Below are 14,984 nucleotides of genomic sequence, written 5' to 3'. Positions count from 1 at the left end.
TTATTTCCTCCTGTTGGTCGGCGATAGTATATCATCATTGTCTTTGATGCAAACTTGTAGTCATTATGCAAATCAGCAGGATAGTCAAGAGGACCTACCTCAAAAATTACTAACAACATTTGTAGGTATTCTTTTAGAAACCTATTGGAGTCAAACCACATGACACTTCCATAGGACAACGATTGTAACCTAGCATGGCTATAAAAATTATTTGCTTAAAGAGAGATGATGTATGATAATGGCTGAAATTGATTAACCTCAGATTAATATTTGTTATTTGCCTTAATATGCTCTTTCATTCTCATTGAGATCCCAAATACGTATACTTTTCTGACAGAATAAAAAGTTCATGTTTTGTTTTAGTAGCTGTAGATCTATTCCGCTGATTCTTAACGTGGCGTTCCATGATAAACCTGTAGCAGAGTAGTGCCATGCTGGATCAAGAAATAGCGAGCAACGGAACATCAATACGTAAATAAAGATAATCACCTAGGCTTTTAAAACCGAAACTTTAGCAAATAAAATCTGGATGTGAATACCCACTATTATTTCTTGTAGACTAATACAGGAATAAAAATATTCTTTTGCTGGTGATGTTGTTTCAGCAAATCTACCCCAGCTATCCATATAATGATAAGGGTAAATACTATTTTGTCAAAAAAGCATCTTCCAGACGGAAATGGTTATTCAGGGCTGGAAGGCTGTTCAGGACTTTGGTTAGCTGTTCAAGCGACGCTGCCATAAACTAAATACTCTCCATGAAACTCAAAATTCTTTTTGAAAATGCCAATAGCGAACGAAATATATATTTTCATGTGGTTTGGAATACACTTTATCATGTCCATTGTTTCACATGTATCTTGATTGCCAACTGCATCACATGTGAGTCATATCGGCTTCGATTATGGGTAAAACACAGGAAAACAACTTAGATACTTGTAATACAAGTTTTAATTATAAATCGGGGCACCACAATATTTTGCCGTAACAAGAAAATAATTCCTGACTGTATCATCAAGCAGCTTGTTGCCACAGATAAAACAATCTACCACTCTTTAAAAATTGTTTACTTCTTCTGCTTTGAGTGGCTGCATAAGCGTGATGTTTAAAATTATGATCTCTGTTTTGCTAGCATCTTATTTCAGATTTGCTAGAAACCAGTTTGCAGGATTTTCTCCGCGATATAATTTTACTAGGATATAATATTGTTCATCAGCTGAGTAGACAACTTTATAAACCACGCTACATTGCGCATGGTTCTGCATTTTCGTTTCTTTTTCTTCTTTTTTCTTCTTTTTTAAAGAAGATTATTCTTGATCTTGTGCTGGTCCTTCAACGTGCTCAAGTAGACTATCAAAATTACCATGCATCACATATGACTGACAGGAGAAGTAGCCATATGAAGGCACTTAATACGAATTCTTCCAAAATGCACACTATAAAATGTGTTTCACTGCTAATACAAATATATTGCAACAACATAATTACAGAAGTGAGAGAAATTATAGCAAGAAAATTAAACGAACTGGATAATTTTAAAGCAAAACAATTATTACACATAGACAACATTGCTAATAAAGAAATGTTATTTATTAGCATTAAGAGTTATAGTACAAACAATGCTATGCTGTGGATGGAAGACCACAGTCGTCCAAAGGAGAAGAATATAGACGTTATAACACTACACAAATTAAAAATACATTTACTCCAAAAACAGCTGGAAATTTGATGGAAAAATTCCATCCTTACAGTCGACCAAAGGAGAAGAATATTAACGTTATAACACTACACAAATGAAAAATACATTTACTCAAAAAACAGCTGGAAATTTGATGGAAAAATTCCAAATGCAAGCATGAGAGATCAATACCTAATAGAAAAGGGAACATTTTAGAACCACTGTAGGGAACGGTGGCGTCGCAAATGCGCGCTGGATTCCACTCCCACTACATGCTCGATAATGATACTCCAACACAAAAACAAAATTCTAAGATATTTTCCTTACTAGCATCTCTACTAGATACATAAGCGCACATCAGATTGGATTGCACAAAATTACGAAACACAAAAATAAAGAGAAATTTCCATTTATTGGGGATTTATAATAGAGATGATGTGGGGCATACCTGGCAATTATAAGAGGAAATAAGGAAAATACAGCAAGTGTTTTATAAAAAGAACTAGCACAACATCAAACAAAACAAGGGAAACGATACAATGCAACTTTTTGGTTATACTGCTTACCAGCAAATCGATGAAAGTTTTTGATCCAGACCTAATGATTTAATAAGGAAATATATTGTTTCCTTGCTTGCTTGCTGATGTATTACGGGTAAATATTCTCATTTTCTGTTACGCCAAAGATATTTATCGATACTGTTTTTTTTCTTCTTCAAACTAAGGAATATCTTTCTCAGCAACTGGGAATATTATTTCTATGAAATTAAGTTCATTTACAAATATTTTGATATACAAGTTTTGCTGGTCTATGCAAGGCAGATCTCACAGCTACATTAAGCATTGTTTTTTTGTCTTTGTATATTAGCGCAACATTAAGGTGCGTTTGCTCGTGGTGGCAAATCAGCAAAGCTAGACAAATATATTTCGATAACGAGATAATAATCTAACTGATTCCTAGATATACCAACCACGATCAAGGGTGTATGTAATCTATCTCTTTTTTCTATCTTATGCTTGAATTTTGTTTATTATTTATTCATATCACTGTCTTCCAGTATAATCTTTGATTTAGCTATGATGTACAGTTCGATCATTACCTCATCAAAAATGCACCGTCATCATAGGTATTAATTTTGGTAAATATTACATTGTGCTGCACAATTGTCTTCAGTCCTCTGTGGTGGTGGTTTATTGCGTGGTTTATTATTAGGAGTAGCATCACCTGTGCTTGATTGCTTGAAACAATAGTATTAAACTGTTGATAATCACTTATAACAATGGTTTTGTCAAACCCATCAAATGGTGATTCTATTCCCATGGCAATCTTAATATACACTTTATCTATTTCTCTAATTGCTTGTCTAAATTATCTTTTAATTTGTCACTGATATACTGGTACATCGAATGATTCAACGAATATGAAGCTAACAAAGCTGGTATTATTCGTAATGTATGCACACAAAGGTTGTTGGGTCATTTAACAATATGGCTTATCTTCTTGTGTGTATCTTTGTACACATTACACCACAAAAAATGTTTACTCACATCATTTTATTTAACGTTCAACGGCGCTACTGAACCCGGTAAGGTTATTGTCACAACAAGAGCACCGGGACAGATAATAAGCTTGAAAAGTTTGACGTTGTTGCACAAACTGCAAAGAAGTAACGACGTTCTTGCACAAGCTGATAACAGCCACTGTGACTCTGGCGGTGGCAGAAATATTTGCCCGGCGCCACCGGTTTGAGCACAAAATCTTGAAACAGACAACGGGGAGGCATGCTCCTCAATGTCAGCGGCTAGTAAAAATATTGGAATAAAACCAAGATCGGTAAAATGCTGTAGCGATAGAGCATAAAAAACAGCCACATTGAACAACTACAATATGAAAAAAGAATTTCAGTTTACCGTAGACGACCAATATAATCATTACGAATCAAATCCAACATTTTAATGTGTAATTATTATTTTAGCTCATCCATAAAACAATGCACGTCCTTCATCATGATTTGGATAACTCTATTATTTTACTTTCTGCAAATTATCCAGTCTTCTTTTAGTGACAATAAAACATAATCACCATAATCTTCTTTAATTTTAAAGAAAATATTTATCTCTTCTGATGGCCGCGTAAAAGCAAGTTTTATTTCGTAGTCTAACATTGTTTTGTCAATGATCTTGTTTCCAAAAATAATCTTTTGATTTTACGGCTCATTTTCAACAAATGACATTATTTAAATTATTTGGAGAAAACCATATGCAATGATGGAGAACTTGCCAAATATTTTATAAAATTTGTATTGCGAATAAACGGTAACAGTAACCAACAAGTATGAAGCAGTAATAAAACAAAATGATGATACTGTTACTTTAGTGGTTTGTCAGTATGATGAAGATGAAGAAAATATTGGCTCAAATGATAACAATCACTATGGAAGGCCAACAACTGGACGATATAATGTTAAGTGTCATCTAGCAAACAAACAAAAAACAAACTTTGATCTATCGCCAGATGAGTTCGAAATACTTTAACGAGTGTCAATGACTTACTGCCAGTCAAAATACCTGGACGATTACAATCTACCAAATTTGATTTTATATCGGCAAAGATATTTATCACGATGAATCTACTTAAAATGCTGCGTTAAGCAAACCAATCACGTGCTATAAGGTACATGCACAATATGAAAAATAATTATGATATTATTTAGAATATTGGGAAATATGCTATGCTAGTAAGCACGTCGGTGTAGTCACGCCATATTACCAAAGGTTGTTTATCTTTTGGTTTTATAATCTCTTCTATCCAGAAAATATCCCGTACAGTTGTTTGTAGTTCCTGCGTCTAAAAGTATCACTGTATTTTTTCTCCACGCAGATCATTTAGCGTGTAGATAACAGGTATGGTAAACTGAACCTTATCAGGAATAAATACTTCTTCTGTCCAGTCTGGCTTGTATCGTTTCTTAAATATTTGTTGTTACCGATATCCTAATTCTGCCACCAGCTTTAAACTTGTGTCGCTGAGAAAGATTTTCGTTGTACATTTCTGGATTTTCTATAGTTTCTTCAGGTGGCATTTTGTTAGCGTAGAATGTATTGTGCTGTTGTAATCAGCTACTAATACTGGACATAATGAGGTATGCTGTTTTAAGTAAAATGCATGTACATGTTTTTTTTATTATTCTAGTTCCCTCAGCAATAACTGTTTGCCTTCATTTCCTGTTGCATGTCTTTCAATATTATTTCTCTGATAAAGAGTTCCAAATTTCTCCTTAACAAACTCAACACCATAATATGCTCATAATTTATTTTGTTTCACGCTCGCTGCTGGAAATAAGTTTATGAAATACATCTACTATCGTGCTGCCCATTTTGTTTTTATTTGTATTGACCAAGCAAATCTGCTCTTTATATCAATAATATTTAATAAAATTTTGTATCCATTATTATTGTCTGGCACAGCGCACATGTCAACGATAACATCTGCCAAAATATCACCGACTGCATTTGCTGCTACTTTTCTTCGCTGAAACTGGTTTTGGCTTGTGTAATTCATCAAAGAGCGCATGCGCTCCAATATCAAGTTTATATTTTGTTCTTGGTCAAACTTTCTGTGAAGGAATCCTAGGCAGCTCAGCTACAATTTTTATCACAACCTGCTTTATCATGCTCATTATTGCGGTAACAAAGACCATGCCGCATTGCAATGGTGTCCTTTTGGTTGTATGGCTCTTGTCCTGGAATATCATTTTTCCAGGTGCTGATCAAATGGGTTCCAATGGTCTGTGTATTTTTTTTACCAAGAAGTGTCCAGCCGCCTTTTCCTAGGCGTTATTTACCTTAAGTAAGTTAATATTCATTATACCTAGGGTCATATACAACGTATTGCTGCTAAATTGTTGTTGTGTGTTGGTATTTGATTAAATTGAGCACTAAAATCAAGAAAGCTTTCGCCAGCTGATCTTTGTTTAATCAACATCATCCAGCAGTAACTATACACTGATGACCCAAGAGGTTTAATTTGGTAACTAGAAGAATGTTTTGTTTGTGAATATACTTTATGATAATGCCGCATGATGGCAGACCAAAGCTATCAAAGTAATAGTTGCTGTACAATACTACGCAGTGTGACTATGAGAGTTCTGTTTTGACAGTTCGTACATGGGAAAAAACAAATAATTGACGGGACATATGGTAGCATATCATATATTTCTAAATTACTACGTGGTGTGCTATTCTCTATTGTTTTGTTCCTAGCAATGGCAGGCCCTCTGCTTCTTTTGCCAATACCACGATTAGTTCCTGGCAGTTGTAGAATTCTTCCAAAACCCCATTAAATTTTACGGATCAATAAACCATCTTGCCTTGCTGAGTCGTGGATACATTAAGTATAATGCCCTTGACTTCAGCTATTTTCTTCAGCATTACCTTGTGTAGCCATGACAATGATTGACTAAGCTGTATACTATAGCATCTTCTGCTGTTATTTATTTACTTGCCCTTCTGTTAATCTCAGTCAGTATTGTGTGCAAGACATTATTTTATTTGCTAGAGAAAATGTTATAATTTTTATACCAGGGCTAGTACGGCAAGCTACGGCCTTCAGCAACTTTTACTGTTGCTCCGGATAGTGCCCAAGATGCAATTGCGATATCTAGCATCACAAATACATGTATTGTCTTTCGTAAAACAATTATTGCCATCTATGCGAAAGTAAGCACAAGAAATCCGCCTTGCTTAGCTAGCTCAGGTTCCTGAGCAGATGACATGAACAACAACATTTTTGTGCTTATGTAGCTTTGAAGCTTGTTTTTTGACAAAATTGATTCAAGCTAAGTACCTGTTTGTTGTCACAAATGCATATGTATAATATTCCACAGCAGGGAAAACATCCAAATGAAAGCTTGATTATGGTGTTCTTAACTCTTCTATGGAAATCTCGGAGCAGCTATCGGCGTCCTTGCATTTCTGCATAGCTTCCATGAGCATTTTATTTGTTCGAGATGTGCTTAGTGTTGTTGGATTAAAGTCACATTCAGGTCATGATCTAGATATTGTCCAGAGTTTATTTTCACGTGATTTATCTTGACTTTCATGTTGTCAACTACTATGCTATTAAAGTCTGCATTATTACAGTGTAGACAGCAACGGACAACTGTCTTGGAAACTACTCATTTGGCGCTGATGTTAATGACAATGAATGCTTGGTTAATCCAGCTCGAAGCATTTGCCTATAAAAAACATTTTCTTCAAAATAAATTGTTCTTGTCTAGGCTGCAAGTGATGGTTCAAATTCAAATTGTTTGGTGTTTGAAGGCATGTTCATTGGCATGTACAGGGAGAAATTAAACATAGCAAACTCTTACAATCTGGACTTCTAACGCGCGATCACAACAATGCATGTATTTATTTATTTCAGTTCGATTGAGAATAACTGGGTACTTGATATCTCTGAAACCTTTGTTTACGTCTCAGGAAAAAACAGAACTTGAGATGATATGTAAAAATATGGTACTCGCCATTGGCAGATGCAATTCAGTATTATTAGTTTTATCTTAACCAGTTGGTAACGTGCATCGTGAAACAATCTCCAGACATTATTTATAAGAGCTGCGTTTGCATCAGCAACAATTGTCACAGGTGGAACATCATTTATTATCAATCTTCACTGTACCGCGATAAAAGCTTTATACAGCAGCTAATAAACATCCTCATTACGCGTGTTTATTGTTCGCTAAACATGTGTATTCTAGTCATAAGTAATACCACCAAAAACGTCAACATATTCAAATTATGTTGTTGTGTCATTGATTGGCTTAGTAAATCAAAACAATCTAGTGTCAACATACGTATTGTTTTAGTTTACCCAAAACGTTTGTTAAAAAGCAGGAATGTCAAGTCGTGATATTGTTGCCTTTTTTGCACACGTTTCTAATAATTTCCTCGCCACGGAGCGACATTAATAGCCTGCTTAATTTCGTCTGCTAATGGTTCAGGTGTATATTTTATATTATCTTTGAGTATCTGGCCAGCTGTTGTAGCAGCAGCTGATGCAACGCGCATTTTAAACGTGTAATATCATCAGTTGCGAGGAGGCAACTTTTTATGCTATAGCTGGTATATTTTCAGCAATTTTAAAATTACGTTTCCAAAAAATCCACCAACAATCTTTGACTCTTTTCAATATATATGTGCACATATTTTTATGTGTTTAATATGCAGATAATACGTGCCTACTCGTTATTTAAATATATATGTTGCCCAGACGTATCCGTCGGTGTCAATATGATACTAGAAATCAGACTTTCAGTAATAGCTGGATAATATATTATTTGCCTTTGTGTTATTTACACTAGCAAGACATGGGAACATTAGGTCAAAAACGATCATTTGTATTTCCACTACTACTACGTGTATCTCTGTGCAATTGAGCAGTTGATCAGAATCGTGCTGACCTCTGTAATGTCAACAGGATTATCTCGTTCATATTTTAGCTCACGATCCGGACCACTGTGCTTTCCAGCATTAGATCTTACTAGTTTTCCAACGGTTGTGTTTCCAGTAAACAGTACCTGAAATGTGTTTTTAAGTTTGATCTTAGCACATAGCGTATTATAGCTTGACTCAAGCACGTAAAACTTTATGAGATAAATCCCACCCAGAATGGGTTAGAGTATATCAAAAAGGATGAGTTGCAGGAGCATGCCAGACATTATGATCTTTCTGCAACTCTAAAATCTTTAACAAAGCAAGAAATAAAGAATATTTTCATTCTCTACTTGGTCTGAAAGGAAAATGTGGGTATTAGTGGTTTGGGCTTGGTCGGTACGTCAGTCTATATCTTTGATACGAAATTGAAGGAATTAGAGCTAAAAGGCAGATGGAATTGGAATTAAGAAAGCTTCCAATTCAGCAAGAAATAATGGTAATGCACATTAATGGAGAGGAAAATGAGAGGCAAATTTAGAAAGAGAGAGAAACAAATACATTCAGACAGAAGAGAAAGAAATGCAAATTCAGAGATAGAGGAGAGGCAAATACAGTTATAGAGAGAGAACCCAAATACAGATGCATATAGAAGTGAGAAGAGAGAGAGAGCAAAATGCAGAGAGGGGGAGGGGAGAGAAAGAGAGAAGCAAGGGAAATGCAACCTAGATTTAAAAAATACACACATATTTACATACAAGTTCAGGCTTTAGTGTTACTAAAATATTAGAATAGTACCCCCATTTCAGAAAAAAGCAGATATATAATTTCTTTACTTTGAGAAAATTGCTGAAACATTGAAATGGCCAAGAAATTATTGAACTGTATTATTACAAAATGTAATTATTGGCAAAACTCGCGAAGTCTGTACTTCTCTGTCACTACATCAGAGTACTGATTATGATGTAGATAAGGAATATATCTTGATGGGCTATAAGTTGGTACCGGAGGCATTTCGTCAAAGGTTTAGGAATGGTATACAATAAACAGGACAAACCCATGTCGAATTAACAAGGGAAAAGAATAAGCACTTGATAGGTCACGTTCAAATATGAATGTTAATAATAATTACGATAACACCAGACGGTTCATATTAATTGAAATGTTTACGAATTGCAACAGTAGTGATGTTAGACTTATATTAATACACAAAACGTGGAAACGTTAGAAGATGCTGCGCATACGGCTGATGATTATTCCCTAATGAACACAGTTTCTTTTGTCAGTAAGTCCTTATCTCAGTAGATTTGTGTGGTGAAAGGTCATGTTATTCTCATACAAGTACTTCCAAATCCCAGTCCGGCAAAAAACTTTATTAATGAAAGGTCTGGTATGACTCTTTAGGAGTCCTTATCTCTTTCTATGTACATTTATTATAAAATGAATTGGCAGGCCATTTCGAATTGCTAATGGTTGCAACAAAAAAAAAACACATTATAAAGACAGATTTATTCCAAATGTTCTTTTATTCAAATAGGTCAATGTCACGATATCGCGTTAAAGCGATATATTTGTTCTGACAAACAACCGTCAGTCTTATTCTATTATGGCGACTTATGAAACATTCATGTCTGAAGGTTCTATGTCACGTATATTTTGATTCTGTGAAGCATTTCCCTATTCAAATATTAGCGGGCACATGAACTTCTTAGAATATTTTTATTATCATGCCTTTCTCCGAAAACTCTTCTTCCGATGAAAGTGTTCTTATTCAGGGAGTATAGCGTGGAGCTGTTAATGTTCTCACCAGTGTGTCACTTTCGCAACAGACATTACCTCAGGACATGTAAATATTGAAGCAGCAACTTCTTTAGCTATTGATGCTATTCATCTAGTACTAGGCAAGCACCCAGCCCGAAATAAGACCGTAGTTAATCCACATGTAACTGATAAATCTTCAATGGATCAAACGGTTGCTGCTATTATGAGTGAAATCCCTGACTGCTATCCTCCTTGTGCAAAGCTATGTCAAAAAGGCTCTTAAAAATCATATTGATCAGGAATTATTCTTTTAGCTGACACATCTATTGGTCAGTCTTTTCATAGGGTTATCATTGATCCTTGTATTTATTAGTCAGTAGGCATTGATCACAGTGATCCTCATTTTACTATTCTTGCTATCTATTCTAATCAAGGTTGAAAAATTACATTTACTCGTTATCGAGCAGGTACAAGGTCCTGAGATCTCCTGTTTGTTTCAGAGAGCTATTAGTAAAAGTGAATACACACAAGTCAAAGTCTCTTAGTTTACGAAATATCGGGTCATTATGATAAATTAAAGACACCAGAGGTACCCACTTGTGTCTAGTGTCAGCAAGCCATCACATTGTTGTTCTGAAGCCATATCAACAGGAATTTCCTAGACTAGTCCATGACTCTTACGTTGCTGGTCCTTTAAAATTCAATAAGACTCGCCAAAAGATCTGGAATGATTTATATTGGCCAACATTCAAAATTGATGTGTCTAGATACTGTAGATCTTGTCGTACTTGTGAAAGGTAGAAAATTCCAATCAGACAACACCAAATGTCTACTTGTAACTTTTCACTGAATCGGGATCATCCTTTTAACCGAATAGTTGTAGTCCCTTACCTAAGACCAAGTCAAGCAACCAGTACTTTCTGGCCATAATGTGTGCATCAACAGGACTTCCAGAAGTAATTCATTTGAGACATATTAAAATGAAAACTATTGTAACAGCTTTGATAAAGTTATTTCTCTCTTTTCGGCCTTCCCAAAATGTGTACAGTTTGATGAAAGGTACAACTTCATGTCTGGAAGTTTCCAGCAAGATATACGTGAATTAGGCATCACACAATTTAAATATTCTGCCTAACACCCTGACAGTCATGGAAACATTCCATCAAACATTGAAGAATATGATTCGGTCATATTGTTTGATACAGGAAAGGTTTGGGATGAGGGTGTTCATTTACTGTTGTTTGCTGTTTGGCAATCGGTTTATTTGATTTTAGTCCTTTTCAGCTGATATTTGGATAGATTCTCCATGGATCACTGAAGGTTTTAAAACAGAAACTCCTTCAAATGAGGATTTTAGGTTAACATTTTCGAATACGTATCTGCTTTAAATCAGATTGAAATATATTTTGTCAAAGGTTTGTCAAGTAGCAAAACTTAATCTTCAAGGTACTTAGTCAAAATTGAAATTAAGGTATGAAAGAAATACACAGGAAAGGAGTTTTCAAACGAGTTAAATCTCATTTGCCCTCAAAGTCCTTTTTGAACTAACTTCTCTCGTCCTTATACGATTGAAAAGAAAGTTCATGACTTTAGTTACATCACTGACACTCATGGAGGACGGAACAACAATTTTCCATATATATATATATATATATATATATATATATATATATATATATATATATATATATATATATATATATATATGGCAAAATATATATGTTTTGAGACCAGATTCACATTGTTATTTGTGAGCTTTTCTATACAGAATCTATGACGAAACATTAAAGCAGGGTTAAATAATGGAGACATTATTACTACACCAACTTTTAAAAACATTTGACGGATGTAAACATTAATTATCATAACATTTCGATATGGGACAATATGATATTGATTGGTATTGCTCGAAAAAATAGATTAACTACGCAGAACAATCTTTTGCAACAGAGAAAAGTCCGAGCATAGTGTTTCAGTCACTCTCCCGGATGTAACTAGAAATGTGTTGCACATTATAAACTGTGTATAATTCATATTTATCCATCGTTATATATTATCAGGTATATACGTTTATATATCATACTTGTACAATAATCAATTCAGACACATGGAAATTGTACTCAACCTTTACATGAAGCTCCAGTATGTGAGGGCGACTAACGTTGCAGCGGGAGACAATCAAAACTGGCCTGAGCCGCTACACCCCACCAGTGCAGTATGAACAAGCTAAACGTATAAGTATAGATCAACAATTTGTTCTCAGCCTTTTTCCTGACATGACTGGTAATGGAGAACAACTTGGTGAAAACATGATTCCTGCTGGATGGTTGTCTTTGTAATTCAGTCGAATTAAAGTGCCGCTTGCCACTAATTAATAAATTAGACTAACCTTTTTGTATCCAGACGGAAAGTACAATCCCTCCTCTACTGATCCATTGGATTAAATCCTTTAAAACTCTCACCCTTTTACTACTAAACCGTGTCGTGCATAACGTTTGCTTTGCCTAACATGGTCTGCCGATTGGGTAAAGTTCATGTCACCTGATCTCAAAGTTCATGACATTCCCAGCAGTAATGCTTGTTGTTGAGGTATGGACGTGAAGCGTAGAAGAGGATTTTTAGCTTAAGCGATTTAATGTGCAATATTACTTAACCCACCAGCATTGAATATAAAAGGATCACTGAGTATTTATGTAATGTAGAATGTATTGTAGCGTTCATCTACTACACATTCTGCTTTGGAAAAGGTTATAAAAACTTGAGTTGTTACAATAATATTAAAATGAATGAAAAATCGTAGAAAATTCAATTGTAAAAAATTCCACTTTTGAGGTTTTCTATTTAGTATTATGCAAAGCAATCATATTTGGAATGCAAGCCGCTAAAATACAATTATAGTATGAAGAGATAATGTCGCACTATTGTTCAGATAAGATTTTTTCGTGCTAACCATGTGGTCCTGTCTAAGTATAATACTATATTATTATTATTATTATGATTATGATTATGATTATTATTAGTAGTAGTAGTAGTATTTGTGCTTATCTAGCAAGCTATATTTCACTAATATAGAGAGAACATGTGATGAGTCTTACCGCCTAAGCTTGTGTTTCGCAACAAATGCAAAGCTGACTGTTTACATGTAGCAATTCGCACAGGTGTCCTTCATCAAAGAACAGTGGATATAACTGTATCAGTCTGGTTGTCACCGGTATCAAAGTCCAGCTGGTAGAACCAGTTGTTTCTCAGACAGTCCGTTTGTTGTTAATCACACCTCCTCATCAACTATTCCTTGAAATTCACCAAACATGGTACATAGGTTGCTCATGTTGTGACCATCTCCAGAAAGGACGACTTTTGGCCTCTATCCTGGAATCACAATGGTGTTTTCAAAAGTCAAATGCAGAAATATTTCAATTGGAGCGACACTATATTTAGGACCAAACATTGTAAATATAGGATGAGGATTTTGGGCTCGGACATAAAACTAAATTATATAGTCTAATTTCAGTGAAAGAAGACTCAGTCAAAGTGTGCATACTGACTGTACTACTTTATGGGAAAATAAAACAATATCGTGACAAAAAATTAAAGATATATTTTTCAATACAAATCTAAACAGAATATTGTTTTCGAACAAAGCAAAATTTCGATTGATGTCTGTATAAATGAGCCAATTAGTTTTAGTTATCAAATGCACGTGATTCCACATTCTTTACAGTTAGAACTGATACAATTTTTCACGTTGAATCGGAGCTATATTTAGTTGTGAGACCATCATTGTCACCATCAGATTATTCGACGTATTCAACTTTAAATATGACAAGTATGATACGTGAAACACTTAAACTAACTTGGAAATTATTTCTTCGGTCTTTCTATATGGTAAGCACTAAAATTACGAGGTATTCTTGGGACGTATATTTCCACGTAGCTAAAGTGTTGGGCAGTATTCTATCTTGTAAATGAAACATATTATATCGAATTGTCGAGATTGTAATTACCTATGCTACTTTTCTACTTCCAATTCCCTATACCTATATTGCATATGGGCTGTAAGACACGTCTACGGTAGAAATTCCTAACACATATGATGAAGAAGCCTGGACTTCATAGCACATGGACACAGGCAAATGAATGTTGAGGGGTAGGGCCACAGATTTTCGAGCTTTTCATCAATAACATATTGTAATAAATTTTATTTGTAAATTCATGAATGTGGAAAAATGCTCCTTCCTTTCCGTTGCAAAGCGTTAGAAGAAGAAATGCATTTCAACCTGAGAAATCGATGTCATACCATTGGGAAAAAAAATTAATTAAAGCAAAGTTCGAGACATATGGAAATATTGAGGTCCTTTACATCGTAGACACAATATACTCGTACAAACATACTACACACGCAAGCCAGGGAAGAGTACGTGTGTTTATATACACAATATACACACATACGTATACTATCACATACATGCAGTGTTTGTTTTAAGTTTTAGTTGGGTTGTGATGATAGACATATATATACATAAGCAAATATGCAAACAAATACAGTAGCAATATTTTGAATAGTGGCTCTCTTTTCGAGAGACTCGCGTGGCCTTGACAAGGGCCGTGTTGAATAGTTTAGACACCTAGTGTCCTCACCTCCCGGGCCCAGCTTCGCAGGCAGCATATATTCTGCTCCATATATCTCCAACAAAGGAAGTAATGGAGACAGGTAGAGAGGAGTGGGGAAAATTGTCCTCACTTTCGCAATCTTCTACTCCATGGACTATGGGTGAAGTGGTTATCATTCTTGCTGTTGTTGCTGCTGTTTTTGTTGATTTTTCATATTCCGTCTTCAGTCTTGGAGCCCTACTTCTACGCTGATGGGATGGTCATGGAACCTTCGCCACAGATGCAACGATATATTGGAGATGCGTCTTTGACAAACTTAAATAAGTGTCATTGTTTTGCACCCGTGTTGGTTTCGTCTTTTCTTGCTACCATTTTTTCTTGTCCTTTACAACATCGTTCTCCAACGTAGGACAAGTTGTTTGAAAAAAATGAAATAGGTAAAGACCGAACAGAATAAACTTCTCTCTGGATGGAGCTCCTTATTCTATATGTACTAAGGTCTG

At 35.1% G+C, this 14,984-nt stretch overlaps 1 protein-coding gene across 5 annotated transcripts in view; it reads right to left on the bottom strand.

Annotated features, from left to right (window-relative positions):
- LOC149806976 (uncharacterized) overlaps positions 1 to 14,984 on the bottom strand; it is a 76,876-nt gene that overhangs the window by 24,909 nt on the left and 36,983 nt on the right. For all 5 annotated transcript variants that reach the window (XM_089960350.1, XM_089960342.1, XM_089960336.1 and 2 more), the window contains one exon: positions 12,966 to 13,239. The gene's annotated coding sequence lies outside the window, so the exon portion shown is untranslated. The remainder of the gene's footprint in view (positions 1 to 12,965; positions 13,240 to 14,984) is intronic.

Source organism: Sinohyriopsis cumingii, chromosome 1 (genome assembly GCF_028554795.1).
Source record: "Sinohyriopsis cumingii isolate HCF-2022 chromosome 1, ASM2855479v2, whole genome shotgun sequence".
NCBI lineage: Eukaryota > Metazoa > Mollusca > Bivalvia > Unionida > Unionidae > Sinohyriopsis > Sinohyriopsis cumingii.
The sequence above is the reverse complement of the archived record's forward strand: the minus strand, read 5'-3'. Positions and strand labels throughout refer to the sequence as shown.